The sequence below is a fragment of the Prunus mume genome, linkage group LG1 (genome assembly GCF_029339155.1).
Source record: "Prunus mume cultivar Tortuosa linkage group LG1, ASM2933915v1, whole genome shotgun sequence".
NCBI classification, from domain to species: domain Eukaryota; kingdom Viridiplantae; phylum Streptophyta; class Magnoliopsida; order Rosales; family Rosaceae; genus Prunus; species Prunus mume.
Window position 1 is genome coordinate 32,034,196 of NC_142698.1, and position 14,310 is coordinate 32,048,505.

Genomic DNA, 14,310 nt, shown 5'->3' on the forward strand with positions numbered 1-14,310 from the left:
AGTCAGAGGCTCGTGGATAACTCAGGAAGATATTGCGTTGTGTCAGTCTTGGGTGAACATTAGTCATGACCCTATCACGGGCAATGAGATGAAGTTCCATCATTTGTGGAGCAAAATTCATGGAGAATTTTGTCAAAGATCGGGTTCCATTCGGACCGAAATGGCGTTGCTAGATGAAAACTTCTGAATAAAGAGTTAGAGAAATGGAGAAATGCCTTGACAAAAGCAAGGAAGAACATTCGAAGCGGTCAAAATTTTACCGATGAGGTAAAATATTTATAATTGCCATTTTAATCAATTTAATGTAACTTTTTTTATTTATTGCATATTCTATTTCTTTTTCTTGCATAATCTTTTTTTTCTTTTTGCATTTCCAATTTGTCTATATTTTCTTGCATAATCAATTTTATTCTTGCATAATATATTTTTTTTCTTGCACTTCCAATTATTTATTTTTAATAGATCATACAAGCGCAAATGTGGTTCGGTGCCATGGGGCAGGGCAAAAAAAGTTTCGTGCATTTTCAATGTTGGGAAGTTGTGAAGGATTGTTCGAGATTCAAAATTATTCCCATCGGTCCGCCGGTTGTGTTGAATGAGACGCCGCTCCACGATTCGCCATTGGACTCCCCAATGGAAACGGAGTCACCACTCCCACGTCCGCCGAGACCTATTGGGAGAAAGGCGGCAAAGACCAAGAGAAGGGGCACTTCGAACAATGAATGTGTACAATTATTGGAGCAAATAGCTAAGAACACCTCACTAAGAATTGAGAGATACTTGAAAAGAGATGAAGCGGACATGGCACGAGAGGAAGCATTTGTTATTCAACAGCAGTAGGCACAATAAAAAGACATGGATGATAGAGAGATGAAAATCATGGCCATGGATACGAGCCATATATCTCCTGAAACAAAGGCCTATTGGAAGCATAGACAAAGGGATGTGATGAGAAGAAAACTTTTCCATGATGACGGACCTAACAATACGGATTGGTTAAATGATGAAAACCATTAGGTTGTATTGAAACACCTTTGCCATATGTTGTATTGTTGTATTGTTGTATTATCCTTTAATTTGTTGCATTGTTTCCTTTTTATTCAATAAAAAAAGCATTAAATAATATGACTATTTATTAAAAATATTTGAGCATCAAAACAAAGATGAATTAAAAACAAACCTTAATTTATTGCAAACAACACACAAAACAAACCATACATAAAAGCATAATAAAATAAAAAATATAATTCCAAAAAACACCTCACACAAAATAAAGCATAATTAAAAACAAAGCATAATTCCAAACAAAGCACTAATCTTGACTTCATCCATTGTGATTGCCTTTCATCTCCCACAAGTGCTCGATCAAGTCAACTTGACGTCTCTCGTGAACATATGAAGATTGTATTTCTTGATAACGATCAATCATAGGGTTGTTGAATCGACCATCCCGAACTAACGGTTCGGGCTCCAATGGTAGTCCATTTGGTCCCATCGGCCTTTCATATATTCTTGTCAACGCCGTGTTCATGGGATCGGGTTCAAACACCTCTGGAGCATCGTAGTCATACTCATCCTCCACAATCATGTTGTGGAGGATGATGCAAGTTATCATAATACTCCGCAGCACCTCCTCATCTAGCATTCGAGCAGCACTCCTAATAATTGCCCAACGAGCTTGCAAGATACCGAAACACCTTTCCATGTCTTTCCTGTAACCTTCTTGAAAGCAAGCAAAGCTTCTTTCCTTCTCGGATTGGGGATTCAAAATTGTTTTCACGAATGTCGTCTACCTAGGATAAATTCCGTCGACAAGGCGATCTGCGCGGAGTATACGGTATTGGTGATTTGGTGCGTGACACAGGGAGAATGACCTCGCAATCCTCGTCGAACACCGGGGATTGACCAAGGACATTGAGGTCATTCTGAGATTCGGCAACCCCGAAGAAGGCATGCCAAACCCAACAGTCGAATGAAGCTACGACCTCCAAAATTATACTTTTTTGGCCCTTCCGATTCCTGTACTCTCCTTGCCAAGCAATATGACAATTCTTCCACTGTCAGTGCATGCAATCGATGCTTCCAATTATTCCTGGGAAACCTTGAGCCTCGCCTTTTTGTAGAAGCCTTTGTAGGTCCCTCGGCGTGGGTTTGCGAAGGTACTCCCTTGTGTACAAATTTTCCATTACATCACAGAACCTCACCAAGCACTCTAGGATAGTAGATTTTCCCATCCTTACAATCTCATCCACCTACTCTGCAGATGCCCCATAAGCAAGCATCTGCAAAGCAGCTTTAAGTTTTTGCTCCGGGATAAGACCCAAAACTCCAACAGCATCATGCTTTTGAATGAAGTATGTGTCGTAATTACAAATATCATGCATGATTTTTTGGAACAAATGTGGCTGCATTCTATATCTCTCTCGAAACTTAGAAACAGGATATAACGAATTTGGGATAAAGTAATCCTCCAAGAGATTCTTACCCCAAGATTCCTTACGTCTGTCCACATTCAGGGCACGACAATGACGGTGTTGCCTTGATTGATTAAGCATACACATTGCTGCTGCAAGCATTTGTTCCTCTTCTTTATCGGCGTCCCGATCTTCTTCAGACGTCTACGCCGAATTTCTTCTCTTTCTTTCTGTTGCCTCTCCAACACCCTCCTCAAGTTTGACATTGAGAGTAGAATGTGTTTTGTAAAATATAAGAAATAAAGGAATAGATAAGAGATTGTGTGAGAGGTATGAGTTGATGGTGTAGTTTTATAGAGGGATTCAGAAGATAGAGATGACACGTGACACAATTTTAGAGGGTGAAAATCTTATCTGAAATCTGAGATTATAATTTTTTTTAATGAATATATGAAAATTTTATCTGGAATAAGACACGTGGCAACTGAGATTCTCATATGAAAATCTTTTCTGAAAAATAATGGACACGTGACAACCAAAAATCTTATCCGAAAATCTAATTACAAAAAATTATCAAAATTAATAGTTTAAAGTATAAAAAAAATAGGAAATAAAGTACAATGAATAGTATTTGCCTTAGACTTAGCCCTCATGGGTGGAACCACAAATGGCAAGGCTGACACTATTCACGTGAATAGTGGCAGCCCTTGCCCTAGACTTATCCCTTATGGGTGGAGATGCTCTTAGCTCATGAGCTTTTGAATGAGATTTTAGAACGGGATGATTGATGGGATGGGAAGTGTGGGGAAGTGTGGGAAGTGTGGGAAGAGTGAGCTTGTTGGCGAAGTCTTTTGGATGGCGAGTCATAAAGCTGTTATTACTTGGACATTAATGATTTCAACATTGTATTAACCGTCCAAAAGAATCATGGGGTGTATTCAGAGAAATGTTGAATTTGGGTGTTCAATTTGATGCCCTACTCTTGTTAGAGTTTTGTCAGCCATTGCCAGCTTGGGTTTTGTTGAGGAAGGCAAATGGATACATGCTAACATTTATGCAAGTAACTGACTTGAGTTCTGGGTTTATTACTGTCACACCCCAACCCACGGATTTATGTAACTTTGGGTTAAGACGTGATTCACACCTTAATTATAGAATTTAATAAAAAAAACTATAACTAAAATATGAAGAAATATTTAAATAAATAAAATAAATATTTCACAAAGTATACTAAGCAGAAAGGACAACATCTGAAATCTTATAATTTTTACATTATTTTATAAGTTAGAACTACTCAAAAGTTCATTAAAAGAGTAGCTCATTATTCATCCACAAACTATGTACACAATACACTCTATAGATATGCCAAAATCATCACAAGCTCTAGATTTCAGGTTCAGTACCTGCAAAATCTGTTCAGGGGTGAGCGAAACCACAGCTCAGTAGGGACATAAACCTTTTCACGGTAAATTGATATAACTAAATTAAGTGACATACAATCACACAACCAAATATCACATTATAAAATTAATGCATGAATGCTCTTCATCTAATCTTGTTAATTCATATAACTAGACAAGTAGACCTCCACGTCCCATACCATGCTTATACCACTTGGTCTTTTATGCCCATTTATATGAACTAACTCCCATCTCAACCATCCCATAAATCCTCTTTTGTTAGTCTTCATCTTGTCTAACTCCTTGTCGCCAGTCCCGTATCCCCCAATAAAAATCATGTGCACTTTGTAGGATCCCTAAGATTTGGTACCTGCCAAGAGTCAGACTCAACTACACAAAAGATCATTTCCATTACCCTATTTTTCCATCATTATTTTCTCAACCCAACAATTCTAGCCAATTTCCATAACATGATATAATTATGGCTTTTACATATCCTTCAAAGCAATGTAACCATTTAAAACATCACCAATGTATATATAATTATGCCAACGTTGTTCAAATAGTGAAGAATACGTAAATACCCAATACAAGAAATGTCAACCAAACTGTAATACCATGCATAATATAATGCTTACGAAATTAAATCAATCTCTGTAAAAGGCCCCCAAGAAACCCTTACCTTGACACCAAGGGTTTTGCTAGAAATGTTAGGTGTTTCCCAATTTTCCACCGCATTCACAAACTCAGTCTTATATTTCCCTCCAATACTTCTTCTTCTCTCTACCTCTCTTACTATCTTTCCTTCTTTCTATTTTCTTTTCTCTCTGTTTCTTTTTCTCTTCACATGTATTTCTATGCAAGTTCTTAATGTAGAAAGTTTCCTATTTAAACAACAAAAGAGATGGCAATCCAATGTTTACCTGTTGGCTGGTAACAACTTGTTATCCAAGTTTTGGATAACTTCTTCAAATTAATGACGGTAAGAAAAGATATACACTTAAAGAAACAAAATATCTTTCATACTCTAATATTAATGGCATCCAGTTGTAAGTCATTTATAAAATTTGCATGTGCTAAAGCCACCTCCTGCTTTCAATATTATAAACTAAATAGAAAAAAATATTTAATTAGTGGCCAGCAAATTGGTCACAAAAAGTATTGATTTTGGTCATTGAATACAACTAGTGTCCAAATATTGGTGGTCACTAGAAGCTCGTCACAAATTCTATTTAGTGACCAATTACAATTATCGGTCAATACAACCCAAAGAATTAGTGATTTCCTCTGTTTGGTCACTAACGAAAAAAGCTATTAGTGACAACAACTTTGATCACTAAAGGGCTTAAAATTTGGTCACTAAAACACGTATTTTGGTCACTAAAAGTGGGTCACGTGACTAAATTATTGACCTACTTAGTTGGTCACTAGTGTATTTGAAAAATTGGTAACTAATTGATTTATTTCCTTCTTCTTTGTTGTGTAACAATATATGAAATACCATCTAATTCTTTTTCATACATAGTGCCGTGGAAACAATTTTGATAATAAAAAAATTGTATAAAATAATTCATTGCATTCAAAAAATATCAACATTCTTCCACCAAATTCACAAGCTATCCAAGTTTGAACAAATTCAAATCCAAGTCTAGACATACATCTCTATCAAAAACAAACCCAGATGACTCCACAACCCAACCTATATATGTCAATTGATCCAAAAACATGAAAATATGATTCACCACAGTTGACTGACTGCAAGCTTCTACTCTTCTGGTGGAACCTTCAACAGCAAGCATATTATCCATTTGGTTGCAACTTCAACTCTTTTACCAACTGTTTACCATACTATGTGATCCATCTTACCTGCACCACCAAGGCATGAATAAAAAAAATGAAAATAAATGGCAGTAAAAATGTAAACCTTTCCCATATTATCTGGTTTTCTAAACCTTTCCTGAACAAGCTGGCTGCTGCATTGCATTTAGTTCTTGAACAATGATTTTAAAGAGAAATTCGTAGGTATAGATGTGAATAACAAATAGAAGACAGAGCAAGAAGCCAAAGAACCTGGAGCTGGGTGTGCTTCCCTGATATTCGTGCCATAGTTTTGTCTCCATAAGATCGTCTTCAGTAATCGTCTGCAAATGTAGATGGCAAATGTTACAAATTGGGCTTAATTATAACTTGCCACTAAAAATTTCTCTTATGCTAGTTGAAGGCCAATTAAGCTTCTCACATGCAAATTCCAGGACAATGTATTAAGGAGTCAGGACATTTAACTATTGAACTCGAAAATGCATCCCAACAATGTACTTAGAATACCGAAAACTCATTAAGCCAGTGCTAGTAAGGAACTAATCATACCCGCAGTGGCAGAGCAGGTAAACCGTCACATTAAACAGATGCGAAAACAAACATATATGTATGATATCATTCAAGCTCACGAAAATAATTGCAAATTCTGAAAGTTCGAATACCTTGACAGGAAACTCTACACCAGCAAGTAAACGAGGCACATGTGGACCACCGTTTTGAAGCTCATATCACACACATCTGTAACATAATCAAATTCATAAAACTTATCCTTTAGGACAGCAAAACATTTGCAAGATCAAAATTAACGACTCGTTAGTTCGGTTACTCACAAGACAGAGTCTTCTTGAAGTTTATGATCTCCTCCCTTAACACTGGAAGCATTCTCATGAAAACGTAAAAAAACCACTAATTCCAGAACTGAAAAGGGGCAGAGAACTTATCAATAAACATAAACATTTAGAAAATACTGCAAAAGAGGTCCATGAAATAAAAAAGGAAAAGGCAAAGTAACAAAGACAAGACTTTACAAAGATAATTGACCTACCACAAACTGTTGTCAATCTTGCTTCTGGCCAGAAAGTTCGTGGGATGTTCTTCTCTGTAAGCATGCTTCGAACCATGTTCATAATAGTTCAATTCTTCCTTTCCGCGACGCCATTCTGTTGGGAAGAGTAGGTAGCTATCAACTGCCTTTGAATTCCATTCATATTGCAAAAAACTGTGAACTCCAGTGAAATGAATTCACCCCCACGATCTGTACGCAGATTCCTTATGCTTAAACTGGTTTCCTTTTCAACCCTAGCTTTGAAACTTTTGAAAATGTTAAAAGCTTCTAACTTCTCAACCAAGTAATACACCCATGTTTTCCTACTATAATCATCAATAAAAGAAATGAGATACCTCTTCTTACTGTTGGAGATCGGATTAATAAGCCCACATGTAACACCCCGACTCCGATTATTTTCCTATTTTAATTTAATTAAGAGAAAATATTAATTTACTCTTGGGTTAAGGGTAATTTTGGTCATTTTCTTATCCGGGAAGATTTTGGGACCACGAGTGGTTTGGTTGCGTAGGTGGTACTGAGACGAAACCATAGACAGCGGTAGGCTTGAATCGGAGGTTTAACGAAGTTTTGGCGATCAAAATACGTTCGGTGGCGGAGCCGTAAATATTTTGAAGGGTTTAGTAAAAATCAGATTTTCCAATTTTTACCTCACTCTCTCTCTCTCTCTCCGCGTCTTCTCCCCTTCTGCGATTTCCCCTCCTTCTGCATTCACGGGCAGAAACCACCACACCGCCACCACTTCCGACCACCCGTCCGACGAGACCGGTTCCATTGAACCGCCACCTCTCCTCTCTCTTCCCGGCCAGACCGAGAACCTTGGGATTCGCGGAAAGCGAAAAGTCCGAGTAGCGGAACTTCTAGCCGCTCGATCTTTCTCCTCCAGCCACCATTTCCGACGGGTAAGGTGAGGTTTCTCATCCATTTTCTATGTTCTAGCTGGCTGTGGCATAGGAATTGATCGATTTGCAGTTTAAATTCACGAATTTGGAAGTTAGGTTTTGGCCGGTTTTCAATGTGAAATTTCGACCACTTGCCGTCAGAATTGGATGTTGCCGTAGTTGAAAAAGATGCTCCATTCGTCGAGTAGTATCTAGGATTGGAAGGGTGGTTCGTAATTTGGAGATTTTCCGTCGCCGAAAATTTCTCTACACACCCACGCGCTGCCGGCGCGTGTGGCGGCGCATGGGCAAGGCTGGTGAAGTTGCTCTTTATCTTGATGAGATCCTTAGGTCGTCACGAGTGCGTAGGATTTTGCGGATCTCAATTTGGATGTCGTTTGACTATCGAACGGATTTCGCATATTGTGCGTTATCCGGGTTCGATAAGTTCTAACCGTTGGATCGTTTCCAAATTGAAGTATGTTGATCTAGGTACTCTTAGAAACCTATAGGAATTCGCGGATCGTGAATCGGAGTCCCGGGTGTTCCGATTCAATAATTTGAAGTTTGGGGAATCGCGATTACCGTACGATTGGGAAGCGATTCCCAAACCTGTAACGGACCTTAGGATATTCCTTTGGACGTAAGCGCACCGGGAACTTGGGGATTTAAGTATTTCCTTTTGTGAATTTCCGTTTTGAAGTACGTTATATTAATCAAGGGTTCGTATCTCGAAATAGGTACTTCGGTTGACCATTCGCAGCAGGCAGGACCCTCTCGGGGATGGGCAGCTTGAGATTATTTGTGAGTGGACTTTGTTTTAAGCATATGCATGGTTTTATTGATAAAAGACTTGTGCATGTATTTTAAATGGTGATTTTAATTTAATAATTATTGGGTTGATGGATTTGAATATTCTTATACGTATTGGCAATATATTTTGAGTATGGATATATATATATATATATTTGAGTATGATGAATATGTTGATATGGATTTTGGGATGACTATCTATATTGTCTATGTATACAGTATGAGAGGTTGCTGTGGTGAGATTGTGGAAAGATATGAGTTTGAAGGATGGTTGTGAGATGTATGAGTATGTTAGGTGAGTACCATTCCCTAGTTACTAGGTTTCCCACACACGTCGTTGGCAGTGCGGTGGGGTGGGAAGGTCATGAGATTGCGGGTCTCACACATGTCGTTGGCGGTGCGGTGTGTGAGACATTTTCCATCGTGTCGTTGGCGGTGCGGCGTATGGGAAGAGTATGTATATTGCTTAGTATCATCACACACGTCGTTGGCGGTGCGGTGGGGTGATGATACTGTCTCGCGTAGGACTTGTTATGAGATTTGTGAGCTACACGTGTCGTTGGCAGTGCCGGCGTGTAAGCTATGGAGTTCCGTCCCGGTTGGACTACTCATCCCTGGATGCGGGTTAGTGTTCGAAATCCTGCGTACGCTTAACAATCCCCCGGTTGGATTGTTTCCCCGGTACATTAGTATGGAGAGAAGTATATATTATATTATAGTCCTAGTTATATATATATATATATATATTTATATATGAGTGTTTACGGGTTGATGAGAGTTGCATATCATTGGGAAATGAGTTGTGGATTTGAGATGTGGAGATGTATTGGACTTTGGAATATTGTGTTTTGAGTTTTGGTTTCTGAAATGTGAAACTGCATGCTAGAGCATTATTTTTACATGGTGGGGTTATTATGTTGATTTAAAGTGCAAACCTTATTTTTGTCCACTCACATATTTCTGTTTTGCGCCCCAGAGTTGCTTTAAGGCGTTGAGCGGTTCGAGCTCCAAACTTTTCATCGGTTGTTAGGGTCTGTGTAAATTCTTTCTACTCCACTGTTTGTTGTGAACAAATTCTGTAGATGCTCTGTTATCGCCCATGTTAGGTTGTTACTTGAGGCCGGAAGCCATTTTATGTTGGATTGTTGTATGTTAAAAGCATGCTGGCAGTTGGAATATATCTATCATGTAAATTATGCAGGTTGAATATTGTTGGGTTGAGCATTTTACAGGGGAGACTCTGCCAAAATTTTGGTAGGAGATCTTGGGTTTTAGTAAGTGGGCCCGACATCAGGTGTGATGTCGGCACCAAGACGGTCCGCTTGGTTTGAGGAAAATTCAGGCGGGTCCTGTCACCACATATGTCTGCATGCACAAGTTGAAGAATCTGATATGCTCTCCACGTGCTCTTATTTGGAAGTGGATCTTGTTGTTGCTTTCCCACCAAACACTCTTCATAAACTTTCATATATGCTTGGAATTCTGGTAAGCCCTTAACCATTTTCTTTTTTTAAAGGATTTTTAGACCGTTCCAGCTCAAATGTACGTACCTGTGATGCCATAGGTGAGATTGATCATCCGTTATAGTGTTGAAACACTTCTGTCCTTGTGAATGGGTGCGAGCCAGTAAGATAAACATTCAGTTTGCTGCCATTGTGGTCTCCCAAATCAGTCATCTCTCTGGATGATAAATTTTGCACTTGCCATGTTTGATAAGGAAAACAAGGTCCTTCTCTTGTAATTGTCCAATACTTAGTAAGTTATTCAGTAGATCCGGAACATAGAATACTCCAGTAATGACCTGCATAATTCCATTGACCTCCATACGAACATTTCCCTTTCCTAGTACGGCCAAGCTTGAACTGTTCCCTAGCTTTATGGATTTCCTGAAGGTATCATCAAAATCCATGAACATCTCCTTCTTGCCACACATATGATTGCTGCATCCTGAGTCCAGGAACCATAATTCTTCTCTGTCATCCTCCTTGATATCCACATAAGCCATCAACAACATTTCTTCACTGGTTTATGCGTAGAAACCTTTTGAATCCTTCTTTTTTTTAGGACATTCCTACTAAAAATGCCCAAGTTCATGACAATTGTAACATTCGAGAGTGGATTTGTCAAATCCATTTCTGCTCCTTCCTCGTCCTCTTCCTCTGAAATTGTTAAGTCCACCTCGCCCGCCTTGATACTGTTTGCCCGTTCTGCGTTTACTCCTATGATGGAAGGGCAAAGTTCCCCAACTGCCTTGATAACCATAGACTGGTCAACAAGTCGCTTTCTTTGGTGTGCGAGCGTGCCACTGCTAGTAATAAAATTCTAGCAGACTTAGTCTGGAATGGATAACTTGCGCCCCAAGTTACTGATTTCTTAAACAAACGATTGTGAATTTGGGTGAGGAATATCTCCCAAGTAAGTTCTTTTCTTGCCTTAGACTGGTGAGGAATTTAACAATTTATCTCAGTATAAAGAGGTTGTTCTGGCCAGAATAGTTGATGAAATTTAAGTTGTTTTTAGGCGGAACTGCCTTTTACAAAACTATAAAAATAGATATCAATGCTAAAAAGATAAAAAGATAGCTTTGGATCTCCATTTCTGCTGGATGGGAGGCTCTGTTATAAATTTGGGTGGACCGTTGACAATTTTGATTGCCCGATTTTCAACTACAAATCGATACCAAAGGTTGATTCTGCGAGCTTTAATGTACCTTAAGCTTTTGTGAAGCTTCGAGTGGGCGAATGCGGCTTCTTGATCTAAAAGGGCGTAAGTGGTGTTCTTGAGGACGTCGGTGAGCTAGAGACCTGTGAAATTTGTTGAGGTTTTCCATTTTGGAGAGAACTCAAGCTCTACCTATCTTGGTTTCTGCTGAACCAAATTTGTAACGAGAAAAATCTCGTTCTGAATGACTTATTTCTTAAGTTTGAGCCTTGGGAATTCTGATTTGAAGCTGGTTTTACTTGAAAGTCAAGTTGGCTTGTTGATTGATTTTGAACTTGTCTTTTGACAGTTTTTCTTTGTGTAGGATCTTTGTTTGATTGGGTGATGATTTTTTGTTGTTGTTGTGTTTGTGTGTGTTTGTCGTGGCTCAATGAGTTTTGGTTGCTTCAGTGTTTTGAAGGTTTTTTGAGATCAAGTGATCATTTTGAGTTTTTGTTTTTGATTGATTTTTTGGTTGTCCCTTACCCTGTTCACTCCTTCTTGTATTTATAGTAAACTGCTTTCTTCTCAAGTAGGGTGATTGTGTTTATTTATTGGGCGGCAAAGATATCTCCCCTTTTTCTCTTCTTTAATGGAAGGAAAGAAAATAGGATTTCTTGATTTTGGCAGATAGGCTCTCAAATAGGCAATCACTTCCCTGATTTTCTTAAAAAGGAACCTAATCTCTTTCCCAATTTCAACTGCCCCTTGTGATATTTTACCCGTGATGGTTAGTTTGATTCCTTTTCGGACAGCTCCGCTTTCCTGCTTATCCTCTCTCGAGATTGTAACTTGCTTATCTCCTTGGGAGAATTACCTTCTCTGTAAAGACAGAAGAAAAATCTCTGAATATACATATATAAGAGGGATTTGATCTTCAATTTTTTCAGAATCAACTTGATGTCATGAACCCTTCAATCACTTCTTCTATGACAGTTGCCATTGCTGACTTTTCTTTATCCCAGAGATGTCACGTGAGATTGTTCCTTTTTCTGGACTCCCTCTTCCTATTGCCTTGTTTGCTCTGATGAGCCTTGGGCTGGTCTCTTCTGATTTTTTGGGCTTCCATCTTCCTTTGATTTTTTGCAGCTTTATTCTGGGCCTAATTTTCGTTGAAGTGGGTGTGTCAATTTTAGCCCAAACAATGCCCCTTAAGTCCAATCGTTTTGGAACAGGTTTGGACTTAAATGACATGGCCATTAAATTGGCGTGGTAAATTCCCCCGTTAACGGAAAAGTAGAAGTACAACAAAGGGACAAACTCAAAGTAAATCTAAAACAAGGGTAAGGAATCAAAAGATTTTTAGTGTAATCTTATGTCTATCCAGAGTCTGTTTACTGACTGCGAATCCCACATGGTTGGATAAAACTTTTTAACCATTTGCCATTGATTGGGGCCGTATGAATTTCTCCATCCCTATCACTGCAATCTGTATGCCCCCATTCCGAGGATCGATTGATTATGAAAGGGTCTTCCCATGTAGGCGACCATTTTCCATAACCGCCACATGGGTTCCGAGGGCGAACGCTTTCGGACTATCTCCCTTCTTCAAAACTCTTGTTCTGACTCTCTTGTTATAGGCCCTTGATACTGTTTTCTGCCAGAGTTTGTTGAGAGTGTCAGTTCGCTTGCATCCATTCCCTCCAGTTCGGCAGCATGGCTGCGAGTAGTTTTCTCTACTAAGTCATGTTGGTGAGCAATTCGAGGGACAATATCTCCATAGGCGAATTGCATCATGAGTGAATTCTCGCCATATTGATGGCTGGATTCTGCAAAAAACTTTCTTTCCTTCCAGTATATCAACAATCTTTTTGTAATGGACCGGATTGTTGCAGCTCGATCCTTTTCTTGTTGATTGGGACTAGACATTAGTGCTATGGAAATTTAGAACGAAAGGTCTGTTCCAATCCTCCAAGGAATTGGTTAGACCTTCTTCAATGAGCCTCTGGGCCGTGACACCATGGGGGCGGCCGTTCTGGTTGACTCCAAAGAAGGTGAAAGGACCAAGGTCATCATGATAATACCTTGCCTCACAACACATGGCATAAGGTAGAAATGGCCGTGGATCGGCCTCTATTATCTCCATGTAGCCTTCTTCATTCCATAAAGCTAACTGTTGATGAAGAGTGGAAGGAACACATAGACTCTGGTGAATCCAGTCTCTGCCAAGCAATGCATTGTAAGTGGTAGAGGTAGTATCTACCACAAAGAATGCAACCTTCAGCTTCTTGCTTCCTACTAAAACATCCACATCTAGGATCCCAAGGGTTTTGGTGATGCCTCCTGCGAAATTGGTGACGGTCAGGCGGGTTGGAATTAAATCCTTTTACTGTACTGCCTATTTTGCTCGGCGTGAGGCAGAAGGTTGATGGCTGCACCTCCATCTACCATAGTTTTGGGAATAGGAACACCCCAAAGTTTGCTGTTATAAACAAGGGTCTGAGGTGGCTTGCCATTTCTTTGGTTGGTTTGGAGAAGCAAAGCGATCTGTAGCCAACTTGTGGGTTGTTCCTTCTCCTGGGTACTGCTTTGCTGCTCGGCATTTCTTCCGCTTCGCCAACCTCGCATTCAAAACTTTCTTGGGAAAATACGTCTCCGTCCCGAGTGCTCTTCTGTCCTTCTCGCCTGAACTTTTCGGCGAATGAACACCATATTGATGCCTAGGTCGCACGTAACAAGTCCTCCACTCGCACCAAGGCCTCGGTTTCTGCATCCAATTCTCCGTCATAATCCATCTGTTCTCCATCATACTCCTCCGTCCATTCTCCTAGTTCTTCTGTTCCGAGGAGCGCATTCTGTCATCTGTAGATGGTTCATAATCCACCGCTTTCTTCATATTCCTCAACCCAGTCTCCTTGCCCTTCTCCTGGAATAGGATCGATTTTTTCCTCTGGTCGGGGAGTTTTAAGTAGATTTTCTGAGGCGGAGGTAGAATGGATAGAAGGTTTCTTTGAGGATTCTGCTTTTTTCAACTTCTGTGGTTGAGAGATTGCTTGTTCTGTCTGGGGAAATATTTCGGCTCCTTCCCTTTTTTGGCGGATTGGCCTCTGGAAGCACTGTGCGTTTTCTCCTTATTGAGGAATGTGCGATCTTGTCTCAACCTCCTCCTTTGGGTTCTTATCACTCCATTGTTGGTGCCACTTTTCCCGTGAATACCACCGCTTTCAATGATGGCCGCCAAAGGTTTATCACTGGGCACTCTTATTGATTTTTCTTCC